We start from the raw sequence: 14,234 nt of genomic DNA, 5'->3' as shown, positions 1-14,234 counted from the left end.
ATCTTCCAAGTTTTAGAAGAGGAAGTATGATCGTCTCGCCAAAGAGAAGGCAGACATGGAGGAAGCCTATGAGAGAAAGGTGAAGAGGCTTCGTGCAACTTATCTTCCATTCTTCAGAGCTTTAGATGATTGTTTCTAGAGTTCCATAGGATGGTCATTTTCCTTTTCTCTTGTATTGTATTTGGTTACCAAGACTGTACTTCTTTGGTGTAAAAATATTTCCAAATATTATTGATGAGATATTTCCATATGTGATCAATATTTTGTTGGTGTAAGTCATAGAGGCCAATACTTTTGGTACTTGTATTTAATAATAAAAGGCTTTTTCTTTATTATGTTTGTTTAATAAAGTCCCTAGAATAGCTAGTCTATTTAATGTATCAAGTATGACTTTATCATGAGATCACATTAAACATAAGGACACTATTCTTAGAGTATCCGTAGTCGAGCTTTATTGTGAAGTGGGATAACATTAAAGCATTAAGACTATTATGTATATAGACTGATGATCACATCTCATGGATCATGGATAAGGAGTTATCAAGTCTTAAACATAGGTATGGATATTAAGAGTAATATTTATACAGGATTGACCCGCTATGAGAATACTATATAGAATGTTATGCAAAGTGTCATAAGTTATTCTCATGGTGATAATGGTGTATACCACTCTTCGACCTGAAACCACTATGGACCCTAGATGTAGAGTCGAGTGCTTTATTGCTGATCCAACATTGTCCGTAACTGGATAACCATAAAGACAGTTGATGGGTACTCCACGAAGCATGCTGAGGGACATGAGTGACCTAGATGGAATTTGCCCATCCTGCATAACAGGATAAATGTCTATGGGCCCAATATTAAATTGGACAAGGATGACACGGTATATGCCTTGTGTTCAATAGAGACATAAGGGAAAAAGGGTAATTCTACATATAAGTATTATCACAGAAGGTTTGTCATATCACATGACATTTTCGTGTCTTGGGTAGCAACGATATGTTGCTAGATACCGCTCACTGTTTATTATGTTAAATGCGTGATTTAATATAATTGCCGATGCCGCGAAAACCTACAGGGTCACACACAAAGGACAGATTGATGAGAGATAGAGTAACTAAGGAACACCGTAAGGTACGGTGCACTTAAGTGAGTTGTAGAACATCGTAAGGTACAGTGTACTTAAGTAGAATACGAAATATGGTAAGGTACCATGGGCTTAAGTGATTTTGGGCATATTATAAGATATGGGCCAAAATACACTTAAGTGGGCTTTTTAGTTTGAAGCCCACACAAGTGGTTCTATAAATAGAACCCTTGTGCAGAAGCATTCATTGCGGTTGCATTATTTTCGTTCTCTCTCTCTCTCTCTCTCTCTCTCTCTCACTCTCACTCTCACTCACTCAAAGCCTTCATTCGTACCAGCTAGCACTGAGATTGAAGGAATCCGTTCGTGTGGACTGAGTAGAGACGTTGTCATCGTTCAACGTTCGTGATCGCTCCCTGGATCTACATCAAAGGTTTTGATCTTCACAAGAGATCTGCACCAAAGGTTTCAATCGTCACAAGAGGTAAATATTCTATCACTGATCATGACCATTCGTAATGATCTCTAAAGGAGAAAATTTTAATTTCCGCTACGTTTTGGATCACAATTCTCCTTCATGTTTAATATTAGCAATATTTGCAAATAGGACTCTAAAGTTCCTCTGATATAAAAATTAAATCATATGCATTGCATGCATCATGTGCATAAGCAGGTTTTGCTCCAGGCTTCTTGTTTTATGGTCTAACTTTGTGTTCTTCATTTATTTTGAAGACAAGCTGACTCACCAGTACTACACCCGAGCCAACACATCAAGACTAATGGATTATTTGGAGAAAGAGAACCATGAACTCAAGGAGGAAGTAGCCAGATTGACTACCCTGATGGAGTCATTCATGGCTGCTCAGAGCCAGTTGTCTCCGACACCTTCAACTCCTCCCCAGAGGACAGTCATCTCTGAGATTGCCTCATCAACCGTGCCTGCGGCCAGCGCCCACTTTGCACCAACAGCTATGCCAGTCGGGTTTCCGTGGGGGATGCCTCCCAACTTCATGCCTGAGGGTCCTGCACCCACCTTTGCTTCTCTGCCGGCGTCTAGCCCGGTCCTCGCTGTCCCACCTCCTGTCGTGCATACTATGCCTAGAGTAGACGACACCATCTACCATTCTGAGCCGTCAGAGGCCCCAGATGTCTATGAAAAGATGGATGCTATGAATGATCAATTTCTTGAGCTCCGCAAGGAATTGAAAAACTCTCCGAGGAAAAGACCTTTTCGGCAAGTCTGCTGCTGAACTCTGTTTGGTCCCTAATGTTAAAATCCTTGTCAAGTTCAAAGTACCTGACTTTGAAAAGTACAAGGGAAATACTTGCCCTCTCAGCCACCTAGTCATGTATGCTAGGAAGATGTCGACTCAGACCGACAATGATCAACTGCTCATTCACTACTTCCAGGACAATTTGTCCAGTGCTGCTCTAAGATGGTATATGGGCTTGGACAACGCGAACATCCGATCCTTCAATGACCTTGGCGAGGCCTTCATCAAACAATACAAATATAACATGGATATGGCTCCCGATAGGGATCAATTAAGAGCCATGTCCTAGAAAGACAAGGAAACTTTTAAAGAATACGCCCAGAGGTGGCGAGAGCTAGCAGCACAGATTGTGCCCCCGCTGGAGGAGAAGGAAATGACCAAGATCTTTCTGAAGACCTTGAGTTTTTTTTATTACGAGCGGATGATTTCCAACGCTCCTTCTGACTTCACCGAGATGGTGAATATGGGGATACGTTTGGAAGAAGGAGTCAGGGAAGGGCGCCTGACCAGAGAAGAAGGCTCTTTTGCTAAACGGTATGGGACGTTTGGAAAGAAGAAAGACGAAGAGGCACATGCTGTGACCTCCCTTGCTAAACCAAGAAGACCCTTAGTGAGGAGGAAGACCATGCATCCTGCCGGTAACCAGCATCAAGTGACTCACATAGCACCTGTTTTCAGAGATAGTCAGCAGTATCAGCATCACAATAGTAATCAGCAACAGCAACATCCGCAATATCAACAACAACAGCACCGTCCTCAACAGTAGGCCTACCAGCCTCGAAACAATAATCAAGCCAGTATAAGCTATGAGAGGAAAACGGTCACCTTCGATCCTATTCCCATGACCTATGCCGAATTGTATCCCTCTTTGATAGAGAGGAAATTGATTACTCCACGAGACCCACCGGCTATACCTACCAACCCTCAGTGGTGGTATAAGCCCGAATTACACTGTGTTTATCATTCCGGCACTCCCGGACGTGATGTGGAAAACTGTTACCCACTGAGGACCAAGGTTCAAGACCTTGTGAGATGTGTCATTCTGTGTTTCGAGGACGTAGGTCCTAATGAGAAGAAGAACCCACTGCCCGAGCATGGAAAATCCTCTGTCAACATGGTCCAGGGCTGCCCTGGTAAATACAAAGTCAAATATGTCAGTCATATTCGACAATCTCTCGTCGAGATGCATAGACTACTGTGTGAGTACAGTCATTACGAGCACGACCACTACAGATGCCGAGTTTGCACTGTCAATCAAAGAGGATGTCGCCAAGTCCGCAAAGACATCCAAGAAATGCTGGATGAAGGAGTCATTGAGATACTTCAGAATCGAAACATAGATGTCGATGAAGTCAATGTAATATCTCCAGTATTTTGGATCCCTGAGCCTGTTATCATCATGTACGATGGTAGCAAGCAAAAGGCTTCTCCTTCTTTGATCATCAAACCAGCTGGCCCTGTGCCCTACTCTTCTGAGAAGGCGGTCCCCTATCGCTACAATGCCGTGGCATTAGAGGATGGAAAGGAGGTGCCCCTGCCCTCTACCTCTTTTGTTAATATTGCCAACGTCAGTGGCCTGACCCGTAGTGGTCGTGTTTTCTCGGCTCCGCTGAAACCTCAAGCTGATGTTCGAAGAGCCAATGTTGCTGATTACGTTGAACGCCCGGTTGGGACTGCTGTGAATGCTCCAAATCCGGTACTTGTTGTCGCTAAACCTGCCTCTGTTATGAGGACTCCTATCTCTGTTGGCCATAATGGCAATGCGAAAGAAGACTGTGATGAGATGCTAAGGCTCATCAAAGGAGTGAGTACAACGGTGTAGATCAACTTCTACAGACACCATCAAAGATCTCTGTATTATCTTTGTTGATGAATTCAGAACCACACCGAGAAGCTCTGCAGAAGGTGTTGGATGTGGCATACGTAGACCATGATGTCACAATAGAGCAATTCGACAGTATTGTTGCAAACATCATCGCTTGTAACAATTTAAGTTTTTGTGATGCTGATCTCCCCGAGGAGGGAAAATACCACAACTTGGCATTACACATATCTATGGGCTGTAAAGATGATGCTATGTCCAATGTGCTGGTGGACACTGGGTCATCATTGAATGTGTTGCCAAAGTCCACTCTTGCTAAATTGTCATATCAAGAGCCTCCCATGAGACAAAGTGGAGTAGTGGTTAAAGCTTTCGATGGGTCCCGTAAAACTGTGATTGGAGAATTGGAACTCCCAGTCAAGATCGGACCGAGTGATTTCCAAATCATCTTCCAGGTCATGGATATTCACCCATCGTATAGCTGTCTGTTAGGCAGACCATGGATTCACGAGGCAGGCACCGTGACATCCACCCTACACCAAAAATTAAAGTTTGTCAAAAACAAGAAACTGGTGGTGGTAGGGGGAGAAAAGGCTCTTCTGGTTAGCCATTTGTCTTCATTTTCTTACATAGACGCTGAGGATGAAGTTGGAACTCCGTTCCAAGCTTTATCTATTGCTGAGCCTACTAAGAAAGGAACTTCTTCATTTGCATCCTATAAAGATGCTAAGTTGGCCATTGAGCATGGTACAACTACTGAATTGGGGCAAATGATTAAGCTGGAAGATAATTCAAAGTAATGTTCATTGTGTTTAAAAACCCTCCTCCCATGCCAAAAGGAGGAGTGATGACATTATTGGCTCATAAATACAATGATATTTCATTCAATAAATTGATGTTAAATGTTTGTTCTCCAATTATTTTCACTTTTTGCTTTTTGCATGAAATTGGTGATCACTTAAAACCCTAAAAATAGAATAAAATCAATCTTTTCATCTGTATAATGATTTGCCTTGTTTGAATTCTAAAATCTCTTTTATATCCGAAATCATTATGCAGGTTGGTCAAACTCATTGAACATAATGATCCAACACCATCTCCCAACTTTGAGTCCCATGTATTTGAGGCAGAAGAAGATGACGTTGAAGAGATTCCTGATGAGATTACCTGTCTACTTGAGCATGAAGAGAAGATCATTCAGCCGCATCTTGAGAATCTGGAAATAGTCAACTTAGGGTCTGAAGATTGTGTGCGAGAAGTGAAGATTGGGGCACTCCTGGAAGAATCTGTTAAGAAGGGGTTGATTGAGTTGCTACGAGAATATGTCGACGTCTTTGCCTGGTCATATGAAGACTTGCTTGGTCTGGATACTGATATCGTGCAACATTTCCTGCCTTTGAAGCCTGAGTGCGTACCTGTGAAGCAGAAGCTCAGAAGAACTCATCCTGATATTACAGTGAAGATCAAAGAGGAAGTTCAGAAGCAAATTGATGTGGGGTTTCTGGTGACTTCTGTTGATTCTAAGTGTTGGCAACAATTTTGGTAAAACAAAGAGTGTTCACAAGATGTCATGTGTGATGTCTTAACATGAGATATCCTATGTACCTGCTGGAGTTAAAGAACATATGCAAGCAGGATTGTTTCAGAATGCCACATAAAATGACAAGGCTTCTGATATTGTATGTACCTGCTGGAGTTAAAGAACATATGCAAGCAGGATTGTTTCAGAATGCCACATAAAATGACAAGGCTTCTGATATTGTATGTACCTGCTGGACCTTAGATGAAAGACATGTTCATGCAGGATTGTTTCAGATGATATGCACAATGTCATGACATCTGATATGGATGTACCTGCTATAAAAGGAAATTGGATTATGCAGGATTTCTTCCAGGATATCAGACCCGATGTCATGACATCCTGTACACAGAACATTCAGTATGAATGTGGTTGTGGAGATCTGCAGTGCTGATGTAGCTAGCTAGGCTAAACAGATGAAAGTTGATGATGTTGAATAGAATGATGTTCTATGATGTTCTGTTATGAGATGTTGGAGGAGATGTCTGATGTAAGACATAATGTTTGATGTAAGACAGAATGGCGTTCTGTTCTGAGATGTTGAAGGAGTTGTCAGAAGGAAATTCTGAATGTTAACATGTTGAAGCAGATGTCAGAATGACATTCTGGCTGGTACAGGTGCTGGAGTTACAGTAGCTGTTATGTTTGTTGTATGCACAGTTTTAGGGGGAGAAGAAGTACCCTGGTGCATTATGCATTTGTGTGTCTTACTAGTTGCATCCATAACTAGTAATTCTGATTGTTGCACAGATTTAGGGGGAGGAGAAGTACCCGTGTGCATGTGTGTATTACTAGTAGCCATAGCTAGTAATTGTTTTGCTTCTGCTGCTGATTAAACTACTGTTAAGTTGTTTAAATTGCTGATAATTTGCCTTGTGAACAAAAAGGACATATATATGTTTTAGCCAAAATTTGCCAAAGGGGGAGTTTGTTGATTCTAAGTGTTGGCAGAAATTTTGGTAAAACAAAGAGTGTTCACAAGATGTCATGTGTGATGTCTTAACATGAGATATCCTATGTACCTGCTGGAGTTAAAGAACATATGCAAGCAGGATGGTTTCAGAATGCCACATAAAATGACAAGGCTTCTGATATTGTATGTACCTGTTGGAGTTAAAGAACATATGCAAGCAGGATTGTTTCAGAATGCCACATAAAATGACAAGGCTTCTGATATTGTATGTACCTGCTGGAGCTTAGATGAAAGACATGTTCATGCAGGATTGTTTCAGATGACATGCACAATATCATGACATCTGATATGGCTGTACCTGCTATAAAAGGAAATTGGATTATGCAGGATTTTTTCCAGGATGTCAGACCCGATGTCATGACATCCTGTACACAGAACATTCAGTATGAATGTCTGGTGTTTTGTGATTGCACAATTAATGGCAATCTTTGGATGATTGAAGATATGGCTAGTTGGCGCATTCAATCATGGATTACAACCAGATTTACTTATTTTCCAAGGAGATCTATACAATTGTTATAAAAAGATTTGATTGGAAAATAGATTTAGGGTTTTCAAGATGTCCAAGCCCAGCTGAATGCTTCTATAAAAAGGGACTTAGAAAACCTGTTTGAACACACAACCAAGACTGAGCGAAATAATGTCGAATTAGGGGTGTGTGTGAGGTAAACCTCCCAACCTGTGGGAAGGTTACCAGGTGTTTCTCAGTGCTCGAAACCATGAGATTATTTGTAACTCAAAGCCTGTAGGTAAGAGTTGTTATGGTCTTGAACGAAGCTGTGAAGCAAGTTCAAGTTGTTTAGCATTACATTGTAATTGTAGTGGTAGGAATGGAAACTCGAGGTTTCTATCTAGGAGTTCCTAGGTATAGATTGCATTGGATAGGGATTAAGTGAAGAGTTGTAAACGGGGGAGTTTAACTCTGAATTAATACTGCTGATAGTGGATCTTCTTCCTGGCTTGGTATGCCCCCAGAGTAGGTGATGTTGCACCGAACTGGGTTAACAATTACTTGTGTTTTTACCTTCTACACGTTATAATTCTGTCTGTTATAAAAGAAGGTTAACCTATAATGCTGTAACAGGTGATGTTCAAATCGATGTTGAGACATCATACTGATAACCGTGCAGGAGAAATAGAAGTAAGTGCTATGTTTGATCTCAGCTGTGTCTTTGTACCAGATGGACAGAACTGGGTGTTCTTCCATTCTATGGTGATATAGTAGCAGATGTCGTGACATCTGTGAATGTGTGCATATGAGTACTGGGTTTTAATTGGTATAATTGTCTTGCTGTATTAGTAACAATGTTGGATTAGATGTCATGACTTGGGATAGAACATTTGAACTCTGACTATACCAGAATTTCAATTGGTATCAGAGCAGGCATCCTGTTCTGTTTCTGGATGAGATCCATGGGTGATACTTTCTGGTATCCTGCAAGGAGTTATGTTAGTACTGATGCTGGAACCTGTGGAAGGTTCTGTGATTTCCCTGAATAGTCCCTTGAAGTAGGTGGATGGACTATTCATGACAGGAACTGTGTGTACCCTTCTTTGGAGGTTGAAAATTGGCCTTTGTGTGGGACAGCTCTGCTGGTATTGAATCATATTCAATCTTGGTATGATCTTGGAGGCTGATCTAGAGAAGTGTGTGTTCATAGGTTGAGTTGTATTATGATTTCCGCTGCATAATACCTGGCAAAACTCAAACTCTGATGTAGTTTCCCCTCATGTGGATGAAAGGCTGCTGTATTCAAGATTGCATCATAATCTACTGAAGATGTCAAAGATACTTGAGTCTCCTCAAGTCCACTCATCATGACGTTCTCACTTCAGGATTGTAAGAATCACCTGATCACTGATTCTTTTACTCTCTTGGGTAGTGTATATGAAGACCTTGAAGACTTTAAAGGAGGGTTTTGTTCCAAGGAGGTGGAACTAATGTTCTATGTGATGTTAGAACATGTTGTTAAACAAGTATGCAGCTACTGGTTGAAGAGCAGATGTGTTTAGGTGTCAAACAAAGGGATACGTTTGTTTGGAACCTACTCCTGACCTGGAAGAGGAGACATCTGTGTGTGCTAAGTTGACAAGGGTAGGGTCAACTGTATGTGTGCTCAAGAAGGTCACTTTTAGACGTCTGATCTCTAGAAGTGAAGCTGGTTGAGATGTGACATGGTGCAATTTCCTGCTGTCTGTCTTATTCCTATAGATTGATCAGGATTGGCTAGTTGTTCCCTGAAGTACTATGTTGTGTTGGAAGACAAGTCCCCTGGATGATAGAAGTCAATACTGGGGTAACCTGATTGATATGTCATTTGAGAGGATTGGGACCATGAATATAGTTATTCAAACACCATGCTCAGAAGTGACAATTCTTTCAAGGAGTGAGAATATGAAGATTCGGAGATTGGTTGAGGTAGTATGCTCTGGCAATGCATAACTACTATTGATGGGTGTTGTTTTCTTTCACCAATACTTATGGTCAGCTGGAGTCTGATTGGTATGATTGGAGTATGTATAGGTATAACTCATAGAGTTAATTGCCACCGATAGGGGCGATGTATGTCATGTTGAGACATTTGTGTACAATGTATGGATATTGGTGTGAAGTTTCCATGATTGTTAATTTGAGGTGGAGTTTTGGTTAACCTCCTCACGTTTGGTCAGCCAAGGGTCTGGTTGGCTGTTGACCTGTGTCACATGGGTTCTGGTTGTTGGGTGACACATTTGCAAGGTAGGATTCATCCCTCTCATTCCTAAGGGTGAATTTAATCTGGAAAGATTCTCAAAACTGTTGAGGTGCTTGCAAGCAGAAGATGTTGACACAAGAAGAGTATTCTCAAAGTATTCTTATGGTGGAAGTATCTGAAAGGAAAATTGGGAAAGGATTTAAGATCAATGTCTACTTGTGCCAAGTACAAGTATTTAATTGATTATCCTTGGAACTCAAGATAACTGATGTTTTTTTAAAAGATGTTGGAACATCTTGTCTTCAAGACCCTGTGCAGAATCACAGGAAGGATAATACATTGGGTTATGATCTATCTCTTTGGTGGCAGCAAAAGCATATGATCTCTGAAAAGGTTTCCTGGCAAGAAACATGTTTAGCCTTGGTGTGTACAAGAAGAAGAAAACATCATAGTCCTGATGATGGTTACTTGGATCAGTTCACTTCTGATCTAGGTAAGGAAGTGCATTAGCTAATGCACACTGTGGAGTCAAGAACAAGTGGCAGCGGTCTTGACATCATGGAAATAGCCTTGCTTTAGGAAGTGGAATCCTTGGTATAGCTGAAGGGTTAGTTTCTAACTGGTCCTTCTGAAGACTCATGCATCAGAGTGTCTGATGTCTTTGGAGAAGAAGCAGGGATTCATCAAGGTGTGAGCTTGGATGACTTAACAGCAAACCTGCAGTATGGAGGTTGTTTACCCAAACTTGGTTCCACAATCAAGTCTATGAGAGCGTTGAACTCTTGTTCTGTGTAGGGAGGAAGTTCTTTCAAGTGGCAGAAGAAGGAGCTGAATTCAACAGCTAGATGTTAAAACACAATGTTGTGACATTTGGTTCAACATCAGAATCTTAGTTGGTGAAGTGGCACATCAACTTAAGATAGAAGGGTCTACAGAGTTGTAGATTGGGTACTTCAAAAATATCGTTCTCATTGCAGTTCTTTGGAGTTGCTGGATGGAGAGGATGTTACATGTTCATGTCTTAGAGAATCTAAGTTTTGTTTAACATGTAGCTTGAAGTTCAAGTCTCACTTAGAAGGTCAGAATATCTTTGGGAGAAGTCTGATAAACGTGGAGAGGTCAAAAAGTGGCATTTGACTTTTTCATATGAGGATTCATGAAGGAGGTAATCAACCAGTGGCAATTGGTCTATCTCAGAAGTGAGTTTGAAGAATCAAGATAATCAACATATGACAGCTGATTATTCTTGAGCAGAGAAGTAGTAAGTTGAAGACAAAAGGAGGTGTTTTCTATTCATCTCTTGGAGCTTGTGGTAGGAGTTCTGAGCTATCTATGGAAGATTATCTCTTGTAATGGGATGAGAATGTATATGTCCAAATTTGTGTCTGGTTTCTTTTGGATCAAACTGGTGACTCAGTGATATCTGAAGATTATCAGATGGTGTTTTTAGTTATGTTGTGAAGGATGTCCTAACTTATGTTAGAACATTTTGTGAAGTGGTTTTCTGTTCTGGTTAGAAGAGGAAGATGACACCTTGGTTCATCACTTGAAACCAAGTGTTGCAAAGAAAATGAAAACCAGGAAAGGCAAGATTGTGGTTGAGATGTTGATAGCTAGAACTAGTAGAAAGGTTGCTGTTGTAGGTCCTTCCAAATCATGGAGTAAAGTAGAGGTTCAGAAGAGGAAAATCAGAGAAAGCTTTGATTCTGAAGATGATGTCGAAGACGATGTCCCAGACATCTCACCTGCTAAAATGCAAATTGTTAGAAAGTCTCCAGCTAAGGTTGCAGCTGTGCATTTGGACAACATTTCCTTCCATCTGGAAGATGGTGAAGCCAAGGAGTCAGATGCCCATACCTCAAGTAAGATATCTAACTCTCAAGATCAATCTAGTGCCAATTCTGAATCTGAAAGTGAAGAAGATTCTACCTCCTCAGACTAAGTTGTGGTGATGGTCCCCATGTTATGATGACATGTGTGCTGTTCTGGATGCTGTTATGACTGTTTTGGAAGCTTGGATGTTTTGTTTCTGTTGAAATGTTTGTATTTTGTGGAAGTCCTTACTGATGCCTTGATGTAAGATTTGGGCTCTTAATGAGTTCCATGGATTTCTCATTATCTCAGCTGTCATAGCTGTGTATGATGATGGTTTGTATCTCCTAACAATTATGTTTTAACATTTTTAATGTTATAACATTTGTTGTGACATTCTCTGCTAGGCTAATTAACATTTATTTTGTCTAATTGGTCACCTTTGGTCAATTTTGACTAAAAAGGGGGAGAAGTGTTTATGTGGAGAGTTGCAGTAAAATATGTGGTTGTGGAGATCTGCAGTGTTGATGTAGCTAGCTAGGCTAAACAGATGACAGCTGATGATGTTGAATAAAATGATGTTCTATGATGTTCTGTTCTGAGATGTTGGAGGAGATGTCTGATGTAAGATAGAATGTCTGATGTAAGACAGAATGGTGTTCTGTTCTGAGATGTTGAAGGAGTTGTCAGAAGGAAATTCTGAATGTTAACATGTTGAAGCAGATGACAGAATGACATTCTGGCTGGTACAGGTGCTGGAGTTACAGTAGCTGTTATGTTTATTGTATGCACAGTTTTAGGGGGAGAAGAAGTACCCTGGTGCATTATGCATTTGTGTGTCTTACTAGTTGCATCCATAACTAGTAATTTTGATTGTTGCACATATTTAGGGGGAGGAGAAGTACCCGTGTGCCTGTGTGTATTACTAGTAGCCATAGCTAGTAATTGTTTTGCTTCTACTGCTGATTAAACTACTGTTAAGTTGTTTAAACTGCTGATAGTTTGCCTTGTGAACAAAAAGGACAGATATATGTTTTAGCCAAAATTTGCCAAAGGGGGAGTTTGTTGATTCTAAGTGTTGGCAGAAATTTTGGTAAAACAAAGAGTGTTCACAAGATGTCATGTGTGATGTCTTAACATGAGATATCCTATGTACCTGCTGGAGTTAAAGAACATATGCAAGCAGGATTGTTTCAGAATGCCACATAAAATGACAAGGCTTCTGATATTGTATGTACCTGCTGGAGCTTAGATGAAAGACATGTTCATGCAGGATTGTTTCAGATGACATGCATAATGTCATGACATCTGATATGGATGTACCTGCTATAAAAGGAAATTGGATTATGCAGGATTTTTTCCAGGATGTAAGACCCGATGTCATGACATCCTGTAAACAGAACATTCAGTATGAATGTCTGGTGTTTTGTGATTGCACAATTAATGGCAATCTTTGGATGATTGAAGATATGGCTAGCTGGCGCATTCAATCATAGATTACAACCAGATTTACTTATTTTCTAAGGAGATCTATACAACTGTTATAAAAAGATTTGATTGGAAAATAGATTTAGGGTTTTCAAAATGTCAAAGCCCAGCTGAATGCTTCTATAAAAAGGGACTTAGAAAACCTGTTTGAACACACAACCAAGACTGAGCGAAATAATGTAGAATTAGGGGTGTGTGTGAGGTAAACCTTCCAACCTGTGGGAAGGTTACCAGGTGTTTCTCAGTGCTCGAAAGCATGAGATTATTTGTAACTCAAAGCCTGTAGGTAAGAGTTGTTATGGTCTTGAACGAAGCTGTGAAGCAAGTTCAAGTTGTTTAGCATTACATTGTAATTGTAGTGGTAGGAATGGAAACTGGAGGTTTCTATCTAGGAGTTCCTAGGTATAGATTGCATTGGGTAGGGATTAAGTGAAGAGTTGTAAACGGGGGAGTTTAACTCTGAATTAATATTGCTGATAGTGGATCTTCTTCCTGGCTTGGTATGCCCCCAGAGTAGGTGATGTTGCACCGAACTTGGTTAACAATTACTTGTGTTTTTACCTTCTGCACGTTATAATTCTGTCTGTTATTAATGGAGGTTAACCTGTAATGCTGTAACAGGTGATGTTTAAATCGATGTTGAGACATCATACTGATAACTGTGCAGGCGAAATAGAAGTAAGTGCTATGTTTGATCTCAGTTGTGTCTTTGTACCAGATGGATAGAACTGGGTGTTCTTCCATTCTATGGTGATATAGTAGCAGATGTCGTGACATTTGTGAATGTGTGCATATGAGTACTGGGTTTTAATTGGTATAACTGTCTTGCTGTATTAGTAACAATGTTGGATCAGATGTCATGACTTGGGATAGAACATTTGAACTCTGACTATACCAGAATTTCAACTTCTACATATCCTCAATGGGTGGCCAATATTGTGCCTGTGCCTAAGAAAGATGGAAAAGTCCAAATGTGTGTGGACTATAGAGACTTGAAGAAAGCTAGTCCAAAAGATGATTTTCCCCTACCACATATTGATATGTTGGTAGATAATACAACTAAATTCAATGTCTTCTCATTTATGGACGGATTTTCCGGATATAATTAGATTAAATTGGCACCCGAGGATATGGAGAAGACAACATTCATCACACCTTGGGGAACATTCTGTTATCGAGTGATGCCCTTCGGTTTGAAGAACGTCGGAGCCACGTACCAACGAGCTATGACTACCTTGTTTCACGATATGATGCACAAGGAGATCGAGGTATATGTTGATGACATAATTGCAAAGTCAAGAACGGAAGTTGAGCATGTGGAACATTTATTGAAGCTTTTTCAGCGTTTGAGGAAGTATAAGCTTCGTCTGAATCTGAACAAGTGTACATTTGGAGTCCGTTCTGGCAAGTTATTGGGCTTTATCGTCAGCGAGAGAGGTATTGAGGTTGATCCTGCCAAGTTCAAAGCAATACAAGAGATGCCTGCGCCCAAAACTGAGAAGCAAG

This window comes from Lathyrus oleraceus, chromosome 5 (genome assembly GCF_024323335.1).
Source record: "Lathyrus oleraceus cultivar Zhongwan6 chromosome 5, CAAS_Psat_ZW6_1.0, whole genome shotgun sequence".
NCBI lineage: Eukaryota > Viridiplantae > Streptophyta > Magnoliopsida > Fabales > Fabaceae > Lathyrus > Lathyrus oleraceus.
The sequence above is the reverse complement of the archived record's forward strand: the minus strand, read 5'-3'. Positions refer to the sequence as shown.